This window comes from Rhinolophus hipposideros, assembly GCF_964194185.1.
Source record: "Rhinolophus hipposideros genome assembly, chromosome: 5".
NCBI lineage: Eukaryota > Metazoa > Chordata > Mammalia > Chiroptera > Rhinolophidae > Rhinolophus > Rhinolophus hipposideros.
The window spans coordinates 42,593,685-42,606,037 of NC_138051.1; positions in this window are offsets into that span (position 1 = coordinate 42,593,685).

Genomic DNA, 12,353 nt, shown 5'->3' on the forward strand with positions numbered 1-12,353 from the left:
AATACAAAGGATCATGCAAGAATACTATGAAGGACTATATGCCACCAAATTCAATAACCTAGAAGAAATCGACAAGTTCTTAGAAACATATAGCCTTCAAAGACTGAACCATGAAGAACTGGAAAATCTAAACAGACCCATCACCAGAAACGAAATTGAATCAGTCATCCAAAACCTTCCCAAAAGCAAAAGTCCAGGACCAGATGGCTTCACTAGTGAATTCTACCAAACCTTCAAAGAGGATCTAATACTAATCCTGCTCAAACTCTTCCAAAAAATTGAAGAAGAGACAGTACTCCCTAACTCGTTTTATGAGGCCAACATTACCCTGACACTAAAACCTGGTAAGGACAACACAAAAAAAGAAAACTACATACCAATATCTCTGATGAATACTGATGCAAAAATCCTAAACAAAATTCTAGCAAATCGAATACAACAATGCATTAAAAAGATTATTCACCACGACCAAGTAGGGTTCATTCCTGGGGCACAAGGATGGTTCAACATCTGCAAATCCATCAATGTGATACATCACATAAATAAAATAAAGGACAAAAATCATATGATTATATCAATTGGTGCAGAAAAAGCATTTCACAAGATACAACATCCATTTATGATTAAAACACTTAATAAAATAGGTATAGAAGGAAAATACCTTAACATAATAAAGGCCATATATGACAAGCCCTCAGCTAATCTCATAATTAATGGTGAAAAACTGAAGCCCTTTACTCTATGTTCAGGAACAGGACAGGGCTGTCCCCTGTCATCTTTGCTTTTCAAAATAGTGTTGGAAGTCCTTGCCAGAGCAATCAAGAAAAGAGAAAGAAATAAAAGGCATCCAAATTGGGAATGAAGAAGTTAAATTATCACTCTTTGCAGATGACATGATGCTATATATAGAAAACCCTAAAGACTCCACCAAAAAGCTGTTAGAAACAATCAACGAATACAGTAAAGTTGCTGGCTACAAAATCAATGTACAAAAGTCCATTGCATTCCTATATACGAACAATGAAATCTCAGAAAAAGAAATACAAAAAACAATTTCTTTTGCTATTGCAGCAAAAAGAATAAAATATCTAGGAATAGACTTAACCAAGGATGTGAAAGACATATATGCTGAAAACTATAAGACATTTTAAAAAGAAATTGAAGAAAACACAAAGAAATGGAAAGACATTCTGTGCTCACGGATTGGAAGAATCAACGTAGTTAAAATTGCCATATTACCCAAAGCAATATACAGATTTAATGCAATCCCCATCAAAATCCCAATGGCATTTTTTAAAGAAATAGAACAAAAAATCATCAGATTTGTTTGGAACCACAAAAGACCCCGAATAGCCAAAGCAATCTTAAGAAAAAAGAACAATACTGGAGGTATCACACTGCCTGACTTTAGCTTGTACTAAAGTCTACAGGGCTACAATAATCAAAACAGCATGGTATTGGCAGAAAAACAGAGACATAGACCAATGGAATAGAATTGAGAACCCAGAAATAAAACCACATAAATATGGACCGATAAATTTTGACAAAGAAGCTAAAAACATACAATGGAGGAAAGACATCCTCTTCAATAAACGGTGCTGGGAGAATTGGATAGCCACGTGCAACAGAATGAAACTGGACTGTTATCTGTCACCATGTACCAAAATTAATTCAAAATAGATCAAAGACTTAAGCATAGACCTGACACAATAAACTGCATAGAAGAAAACATGGGTACTAGACTTATGGACCTTGGGTTCAAAGAGCATTTTATGAATTTGACTCCAAAGGCAATGGAAGTAAAAGCTAAAATAAACAAATGGGACTATATGAAACTTAAAAGCTTCTGCACAGCAAAAGAAACCATCGGCAAAATAAAGAGGCAATCAACTGAATGGGAGAAGATTTTTGCAAACAGTGCCTCTGATAAGGAGCTAATATCCAAAATATACAAGGAACTCATGAAGCTCAACAACAAAGAAACAAACAACCCAATTGAAAAAGCGGCAGAGTACCTGAAGAGACATTTCTCCAAAGAGGACAGACAAATGGCAAACAGATATATGAAAAAATGCTCAACATCACTAATCATCAGAGAAATGCAAATGAAAACCACAATGAGATATCACCTGACCCCAGTCAGAATGGCTATCATCAACAAGACAAATAGTAACAAGTGTTGAAGAGGCTGTGGGAAAAAAGGAACCCTCATACACTATTGGTGGAAATGCAGACTTGGTGCAGCCTCTATGGAAGGCAGTGTGGAGGTTCCTCAAAAAATTACGAATAGAATTACCATATGAGCCAGCAATCCCTCTCCTGGGTATCTACCCAAAAAGTCTGAAAACATTTATCCATAAAGACTTGTGTGCTCCAATGTTCATTGCAGCTTTGTTTACGGTGTCCAAGACATGGAAACAACCAAAATGTCCTTTAATAGATGAATGGATAAAGAAGTTGTGATATATATACACAATGGAATACTAGTCGGCAGTAAGAAAAGATGATATAGGAACATTTGAGACAATATGGGTGGATCTTGAGAGCATAATGCTAAGAGAAATAAGTCAGACAGAAAAAGCAGAGAACCCTATGATTTCACTGATATGTGGTATATAAACCCAAAACAACAAAAGAACAAGACAAACAAATGAGAAACAAAAACTCATAGACACAGACAATAGTTTAGTGGTTACCAGAGGGTAAGGGATGTGGGGGGAATGAGATGAGGGTAAGGGGGATCAAATATATTGTGATGGAAGGAGAACTGATTCTGGGTGGTGAACACACAGATTTATGGATGATGTGGTACAGAATTATACACCTGAAATCTATGTAATTTTTTTAACAATTGTCAGCCCAATATATCTAAATAAATAAATTAAAAAAAAGAAAATGAAAAGGTAACCCATTCATTGGGAGAAAATATTTGTGGTACATGTATTGACAAAAGACTTATATCCAAATCATACAAAATTTGCTAAAACTCCATGAGACGAAATCAACCAACCCAATAAAAAATGGGCACTCAAATAGACAAAAGGAAATATTTCCAACATAAAATTTTCATTCCTTTTAACATTACCATTATAATCTGCGTCCCAGGTTTTTCATAATAACTATTTTTGGTGTTAACAACCTAGTGATAATATCCTAGCAGAATCTGCTAGAGTGAAGGCAGAAAAACCCCACAAATAAAGTAATAATGTTTTAATGGGCTATTCCCCATTTTGCACATACCCAGCCCATAATAGAGTTATCATTAGCTTTTTAGCATCACAGTCATACCAATGCTAACTAGTGCTGTATGCTCTTTCGTCTATCCTGGAATTTTCCCACAGCTATCCATTAAAAAGCAGAATGGTCTCACATGAAACCCAACAGAACTGGGACAGAAATTTTATACTGACTTAACCAAATAGATTGACAAAACCTCAATCCCTTCATTGGAATTAAAAAAAAAAAAGATGTAAATGATGATGTTATTGTATTAGTGTATTTGAACATTAAATCTAATCAGAACATAATTATTTAATTACTGTTTTATTACACAGGTAAATAATGTCTATTAAATCAAGCCTCTTAAATGACATTCATGCTTACATAATCCTAAGAAAGAAGTTCTTGTTAGTTTTCTTAACCAAAAAAAGAAATAAATAAGAACATCTCAAATTATACAAAATGCCACCCTCAAATTTATAATCCATATTATTACAATTGAATCAGCTTCATCCAATTGATGTTTTAAATTTACGTTTATTTTTTTATTATGAAAGCAATACATGCTCATAAGAAAAAGTAGAGTATACAAAAGAGTAAAAGAGAAAAACATTTCACTTAATCAAATTATTGTTTAAAATTTCAGTGCTACTTCCTATTGTTTTTTCATAACTTTTGGTTTATATGTGTGAGATTATATGGTAGATGTATTTCTTTAATGCTGTCTTTTTATTTACCAATACATAAATTAAATATTTTAATTACCTATTTAGTTTAATTATAGGGTTAATTTTGTGTATAAATGTTGGACAATACAGAAAATTATATAGACTAAAATAAAAACATAAATCCCACAGCGAGATGAGTTTAATTGTACATTGTTATATTTTCATCTATGCTTTTATTCCTATTTAAGATCTGTATGAAGTTTATAGATCCTCAACCTAATTTAATTTGGTAACTATATTGCAAGAAAGTACACATTTTATTACACTACTTACTAGCACTTGAAACTATAATTTTTAAAACCTATCAAATTGGTAAGTGATATATGGCCTTTGTTACATTAGTGTCCATTTCTTTGTTTCTAGTGAGGTTAGACATATTTTGATATTTTCTTTGGTATTTTTCCAATGGAGTATTACTACTTTCTTAATAATTTTTTAATACTTTTATGTAATAACATAAGGATATTAACCTCTGTTTGTTATATCAGATGCAAATTATTGTCCCACTTTCTATTTTAGTATGCTTAGTCTTTCGCTGTACAGATGTTTTCAAATCATTGTTTGGGTAATCTAATAGATTTCCTATTGTGTAATTTCACATATCGCTTTCAATCTTAGAAAGCCTCTATCTATCTAGCCCTTTTTTGATATTCACTTACATTTTCTTGGTATTTTTAATACAACTAAATATTTAAAACTGTCACTAAATCTTTTTTACATTGCTTTGTGATACTCCCTATCATCTGATAAGATTTTACATATATTACCATCAGTTTTAGTGCTGTCTGATCTGTTCCATTATTCTGATTTTCAGTTCTAATACACAGAAAATATTAATATTTTAATTATTGTGGTTCTGTAAGACCCTGAAACATGTATTATAGCAAAGTGACTTATTAATCATGAATGTTAGATATGCTTATTTATTTACTTTTATTAAATACCTGTAGAACCAGTATCTCATTGCAAAATATATATATATATATATATATATATATATATATATATATATATATATTTTGCAATGAGATACTGGTTCTACAGGTATTTAATAAAAGTAAATAAATATATATATACACACACACACCCACACACACACACCTTTGGGTTGATTAGAATTATCTTAAATATGAATTAATTTTAAATATTTAAAATATCTTTAAAATGCTGAAGAAAATGGCTTGGGTTGTATTATGTGCACCCACATAATCTCTTAATATGATTATAGTGAAAGCCATTAATATTTTTCCAAATATTAAACCATCTTGCTTTCCTGGGAATGAATACTAAAAAATTAGAGTGGGAAATCTGTTAAATGCAGTACTAAATATGTGTTCTTTGAATATTGTTATGGAATTTTGCCTCTCTATTATCAATGAGATATTTCTATACTTGTGTCTTGAACATTATTTCTTTCAGTCTGAAGATAACTTAAAATTTTTTTATTTGTTTCTTATGTATTTTTAAGGCTCTGGAATATTTACATAACACTATAATTACCTGTTTCTTGCAAACTCAGAAGAACTTGCTTGTAAAATTTTCCTAATATACATATATATGTATATCGTGTATATATATAGTATATATCACATATATATCACTTCAAAATTTTCACTCTTATTTATACTTTTTCACAAAATTAGGATGTCCCAATATATTTGTATTCAACTCTGCATTGAATTATGTAAACTTAAAATTGCTCCCATATGTGCTTTATACTTTATTCTTTTTTATAATTTTCTGTTTCTAATCATTATATTTCAGAGATGTCCATTAAAACATAGAAAAAATAAACTACAGACTGTCTCTCCAAAATCCAAGATGGCAGAGTAGATAAACATTGTGCTTGCTTCCTTCCATGAATATATTAAAATTACAACTAAATTATAGAATAGTCAACCTGGAGAACCATCTGAAGTCTGGCTGAACAAAAGTTTTATAACTAAGTATATAAAGAAGAAGCCATGTAGAGACCGGTAGGAGGGGTAAAGATGCAATAAGGGCCCCACACTTGCATGTGGTATATGACAATCAGGAGGGATACATCAGCCAGGGAGATTCCCCCCACAGGAGAGAGGGACCATAATTCCACACCAGCCTCCCAAGTCCAGAGTACTGGAGCTGGGAAGAGAAGCCCCACAATACTTTACTGTGAAAAACAGGGGGGATTCCAACTGTCAGAGTGGGATGGAAGGCTGTTGGAAATCCAGATTTCCTGTTAAACAGCCCTTGTACAGACTCACTCACTTGCAGGTACTCACTTTGCACTCTGAAGGAGGGACAGTGACTTGGGAGGCATCGGAGGCATATGGGAGCAGGCTGAGGTGTGTGGCTACAGTGCAGGGCTGGAGGATAGTCATTATTTTCCCTTTGAGAGAGACTTTTCATGTGCATCTGCCAGGTGGAAGCCATATTTCCTGTGTTGAGCCTGCTGCCAGAGGCCAAATCTGCATCTGATTGGCTAGGTGAGCACCACAGCTCCATCCTGTTGACTCACTGAGACCCCACCCCACCCAACTCCCTTAAATCACTTTCTCCACAAGTAGCCAGCTCCACCCACATGACACTCTCTTGGAAAACTATCAGAGTCCACAGGCCCCAGGTGGGTAGGGACTGGCCCTGTTGTGCTCTGAAACTTTTGCTGAGTAGCTCCAGGCTCAGCACTGGCAACAAACCAGAGTTTGCATTAACTTGGTGACCACAACTCTTCCCACCTTAGGGATTTCCTGAGACCCTGCCCCACCCAACTCAAGAACCGCTGGAGATTTTATCAGGGGCTCAACCTTAAATGAGCTGGCAAGTGGCAGTAGACATCCAGGTGTCCTGGCTTTTCATGGAACTACCCCAGACTTGGTACTTGTGGCAACTGTCCTCAGTTTGCAGTGTATCCTCTCCCATGTGCCTCCAACTTAACACAGGCAGCGAACAACTGTGGATCACTTCATAGCTCCTACCAGGTGGTCCCAGGCAGTCACAGTCAGTGGGTGACCTGGGCCTGCACCAGAGTCCCTCCCAAGAGGCCCCAGATCCAACATACTTGAAGGTTGGCTTCAGACCACAGAGCACTGCCCAATTAGCCCTACATGCAGCACACCCAAGGGTAGTTTCAACAGGCACCAGAGCTTGCTCAGGTGAATCCCACTCAGTGGGTTAAGTCTCCCACACAGAAGCTCAGGAAAGCTGTGGATGCAGCTAACCCCACAGTCAACCAGCCTGAGGGCCAATGCCACCCACCGACAAGTGCCAATAGCAATCAATCCTCAACTATAACAGGAGGGCACAGACAATACACACAAGGGACATTCCTGCAGTAACCAAAGCAGATGACCAGGGAGACTGTGCCAGGACCCCACAGGGCACCTACTATATAACGCCACTTTACAACACTAGGAGACATAGCAGGTCTACCTAATACATAGAAACAAACACAGAAAGACAGCCAAAATAAGGTGCACGGATGGACCTGGAAGGTACCGTGTTGAGTGAAGTGTCAGACAGAGAAAGACAGATGCAATATGGCTTTGCTTATATTAATATGTGGAATCTAAAAAAATAAACAAAACGAACAGAAACAAACTCATAGACACAGAAAATATTTTGATGGTTGCTAAATGGAAGGAGGATTTGGGGCGTGAGTGAAAAAAGGAGAAGGGATTAAAAAGCACAAATTGGTTGTTAAGCAGTAGTTATGGGGATATAGGGTATAGTATAAGAAGTATAGTCAATAATATTGTAATAACTATGTATGGTGTTAGATCGGTACTAGATTTGTTGGGGGTGATAGAGGGGAGGGTGTTCGGGGGCAGGGTTAAAAACATGAAAGGATTAAGAAGTACAAATTGGTAGTTATAGAAGAGTCATGGGGATGTAAAAGAAAGCATAGGGAACATAGTCAATAATATGGTAATAACTCTGTATAGTGCCAGGTGGATACTAGACTAGTCCAGGGTATTATTTCTTAAATTATATAAATGTCTAACCACTATGCTGTACAGCTGAAATTAATATAAACTAATATTGAATGTCAATTGTAATTGAAAAATTAAAAAGTGTGGGGGGTGAAGATTAAGGGGAATAAGAGGTCCAAATTTCCAGGTATAAAACAAGTAAGGCCTAGGAATGTAATATGCAAAATAAGAAATATAGTCAATAATATTGTGATGGCATAGTCTGCTGTCAGACGGTTGCTGGACTTATCATAGTGATCACTTCTTTAGGTGTATAAATGTTGAAGAACAATGTGTACCCCTGAAACTAATATAATATTGGATGTTAGCTATACTTTTAATAAAAATCTTGAAAAAAAACCCTACATTTTTCTTTCTATTCACTTTATTTTTTTTTTTCGATTTACTAATTCATTGCTTTCCTTTTCCCTGCTTTCAACAGGGCTTCCTTCTTTAAAACTTTCTAACCTCTTAAATAAAATGCTTATTTCATTCATTTTATCTTTCTTAAATGATAGCCCCTAGGATATATGTTTAGCTTTGAGTATATATTTTAGAGGATCCCAGAAATTTTGACACATACTATTCTCAGTTTAATTATGTTCTAAAGACATTTCAATTGTATTTTTATTCCTTGTTTAACTAAACTGTTATTTAATGTAAATTTAATTAAATTTTAGTTTTGTTTATTCTTGGACAAAAGGTGTAAACTGGCCTATCCAGTTTCCTTTACTTTTTAAAGTTGAGGTTCTCATATGGCTTTGGATATTATTAAATATTATAAACATTCTTCAAGCATTTGACAAGGTATGTATATTTGATTTGTGAATATAAATTTATATTGTTCATAACTATCTGTGTTTATTTTCGTCATGTCTTGGCTTGTCATTGACAGTCCTAAGCTAAAACATCTCACTATAATTGTTTTATGTCAAATTATTTCTAAAGTTTTTGTTGCTATATTTTGTGTGCATAAAGATGTATTACTGTTTTCTCTTCATATTGGATTTGTCAATAGCATTAATAAATACCACTGTCCCATTTAATGCTTTTATTCTTCTTGAGTTCCACTTGGATATTACTATTGTGACTATTGTTTCCAACTCTTTCTTTTTTTTCTTTTTCACTTTTGCTGTTAATAGCAGAGTTTAACTCACATGTAAATGTCATAATTGATATATTTAATCATAATCCTATTACTTTATACATTCTCTATTTTTTTGCTTACTAGTTACTTTGTATTTCTTTATTTTGTTTTGTAGGCTTTGCTTTACTTGCTTTTCTTTCTCTTTATGTGTGCCAAGTAAAATCCTATGTTTAATTTTACTGGGAGTAATCCTTCACTTTGTCAAATATTTTAATGAATTTCTTATATTTTGAAGGTAATTACTTAGAAATATCATTTAAAATAAATTTATTTAAACTGAGACCCAAATAATGCTGTATATATTTGGGATAGGGCACAAAATAATGTATGACTGATATATCTCAGCAAAAAAACTCTAAAAATTGTAGCTATTAGGAAATAGTTCTATGGTTTGTTAATAAAAAAATATTCTAATGGCAACTATGCTGGAATTCTTAAAAGAAACAAAAAATAAATCAAAATGATAATGTTCTTCCCACTATTTTCCCAACAAAATGTTATGACATCCTCTTTGGATCATGCTGCAAAATTCATGCAGCCTTAATTCAACTCATGCATTTAAAGCATATTTCATGATTACCTATTATGTTTTAGGTACTGTGTACAAATAAGATGTGGTTCCTGCTGTTATAAATATACAGCGTAGTTGGAGCAACTGATAATAAAGAGGTAAAAAGAAACACACACACACACACACGCACACACACACACATCTCCCTGTCTTTTGGTCATTTATCAGATGTATTTCAATGAGGTGGTAAGAGACCTCATATGTAGTTAGTACATATGAGTATGCCCATATATTAATATGGAAGTCCCAACTTACGTTTTATCTTTAGTGAAGTTTTATTTCCATTGCTTGCCTTTCAACCAGTTATGACCCTTAATATATCCACTTGAAATTTCCCTGTCCCAGAATTTCTGCTAACATTTTGTCTCTCACAGAGAATGAAACAGCTGAAATGGACCTTAGAGATCTTTTAGGCACAGGATTGTAAAAACAGGCACCAATGTCACACTCCCACCTCCCATGTCCATGGCAGACATTGGCAATCAGTCTTGATGCCCATTTAGTTCAAGACTCGATAAAGCTAAGGAATCGCTCTCGCCATACCATTCTATGTTTGCACTAACCACCTGAGGTTTTTGAACATGAGATGAGGCCTATTTGATGAAATTCTTGTTTTAGAGTGAGCAAACTTATTGCTAACTAAAATTTAAAAACAAAATGATTACTTGATTCATATTTTAAAGAATCTCCTCAAAGAACAATTTTGTAAGTTGAAATTTTCAAAGAGGGATATGTTTTAAAGAGATGCAAATCAAAATGCATTCCGTCATACTGCTCATTCTTAGCCCTATGCCTCTACTAGCTTAGACCAATTTTAGAACTGTTATTTGGAAATCTTGAACAAGAACTGTGACATTAGAGCATTTGTACCCAACTATATTATCTCAGAACAACACTCTCCTTCTTTTAGTGCACTTCCTTTCTCCAATTTTTTTTTCCACACAGTACCTTTCATTTCTCATTCTATTAGGCATTATGCTCTGTTATAACCAAAGGGTAATGCAAAAGCTGAACATCAGTGTAGTCATGGAGGGATTATTTAAGAATAGGCATTGCACAATTGAGAGCTTTATTGCTTATTCAACAAATATTTATTGAGGGTCTTACAGGTGCTAAGCAATGTGTTAAGCTCTTGAGATATGCCATTTAACAAACTGAAAAGGTTTTGGGCCATTGTAAGGCTTTCTAATTGCGCCTGATAAAGTGGACAGTAAATTATGCTGTATATTAGAAGGTGATTTTTATTCTAAAACATAGAAGAGCAGATGAAGGAAATGTGGAATACTGAGAATTGTGATGCGGTACAATTTTAAGTAGGGCCTTATGGAGAAAGTGAAATTTAAACAAAGATTTGAAAGAAGAAGGAGAATTAGGTGTGCATATAGCTGAGGGAATGATGTTACTGGGAATAGTGTTTTACTTCAGTTCTTTTTCTCTTGAAGGAAAAAATTCCGTCAAGAGGCAGAATTAAGCAAGTTGCAGAAAGCAAATTTTATTAGTAAGCAAGTATATTCTGAGATGGAGCAGGCTGACCCAAGGGTGGGTAGCAGCCTCTCCTTACATTGTGTAAGGGTTTTTATCCCTATGGGTGGAATTGTCTGCCGTCCTCCCTCTCCAGTATCTTCCTCTTTTACGGCTGACATGCCCCATCCCCCTTCTTGTTTCCCAGGGCATAAGCCTGGGAATTTTCCCACAATTTATTTGGAAAGTCCACTAAGTGGCACAAAAATCATAATGTGTGGTTCTAGGTATCCAGGCAAACAGGAAGTACATCCTGATAAGTGGGATGTCTATGACACAAACTGGGACAAAGGCAGGGGCCTCAGGTGGCCCCTAAGGTGGTCTGAGACTGGTCTAGTCCCTCCTATCTCTTGCTCATCTCTAACTTTCTTTTTTTTTTTTTTTACATTGCATAAAGGTAATTTTTCAGTTACTTCTTTTTTTTAAATTTATTGGGGTGACAATTGTTAGTGAAATTACATAGATTTCAGGTGTATAATTCTGTATTACATCATCTATAAATCCCACTGTGTGTTCACCACCCAGAGTCAGTTCTCCTTCCATCACCATATATTTGATCCCTCTTACCCTCATCTCCCTCCCCCCACTCCCTTTACCCTCTGGTAACCACTAAACTATTGTCTGTGTCTATGAGTTTTTGTTTCTCATTTGTTTGTCTTGTTCTTTTGTTGTTTTTGGTTTATATACCACATATCAGTGAAATCATAGGGTTCTCTGCTTTTTCTGTCTGACTTATTTCACTTAGCATTATACTCTCAAGATCCATCCATGTTGTCACAAATGTTCCTATATCATCTTTCCTTACCGCCGAATAGTATTCCATTGTGTATATATACCACAACTTCTTTATTCATTCATCTATCGCAAGACATTTTGGTTGTTTCCATGTCTTGTCTTTCTACCTACCCTATCAAAGATGTTCCAGGCATAGAGAACAGGAGTAGGCCTGATGGGTTTGAGGAACAGCAAGGATACAGAGGGACCAGAAAAAATAAAACAACAGTATGAGGAGGCAGGGGAGTGGAGAAGCAGATAACTTAGAGCATGTCACTTTGCATAGACAACCAAAACAGTACACAAGAGAAAAAGATTGATAGATACTAAATGTGTTAGTGTAATTAGTATACTAAATTTAATGCAGTGTATTTAGAAGGTTTTAGAACAAAGGACAATAGGAGCCTGATTTTATACAGGAATACCCTCTCATGTTCAAGCCCTTT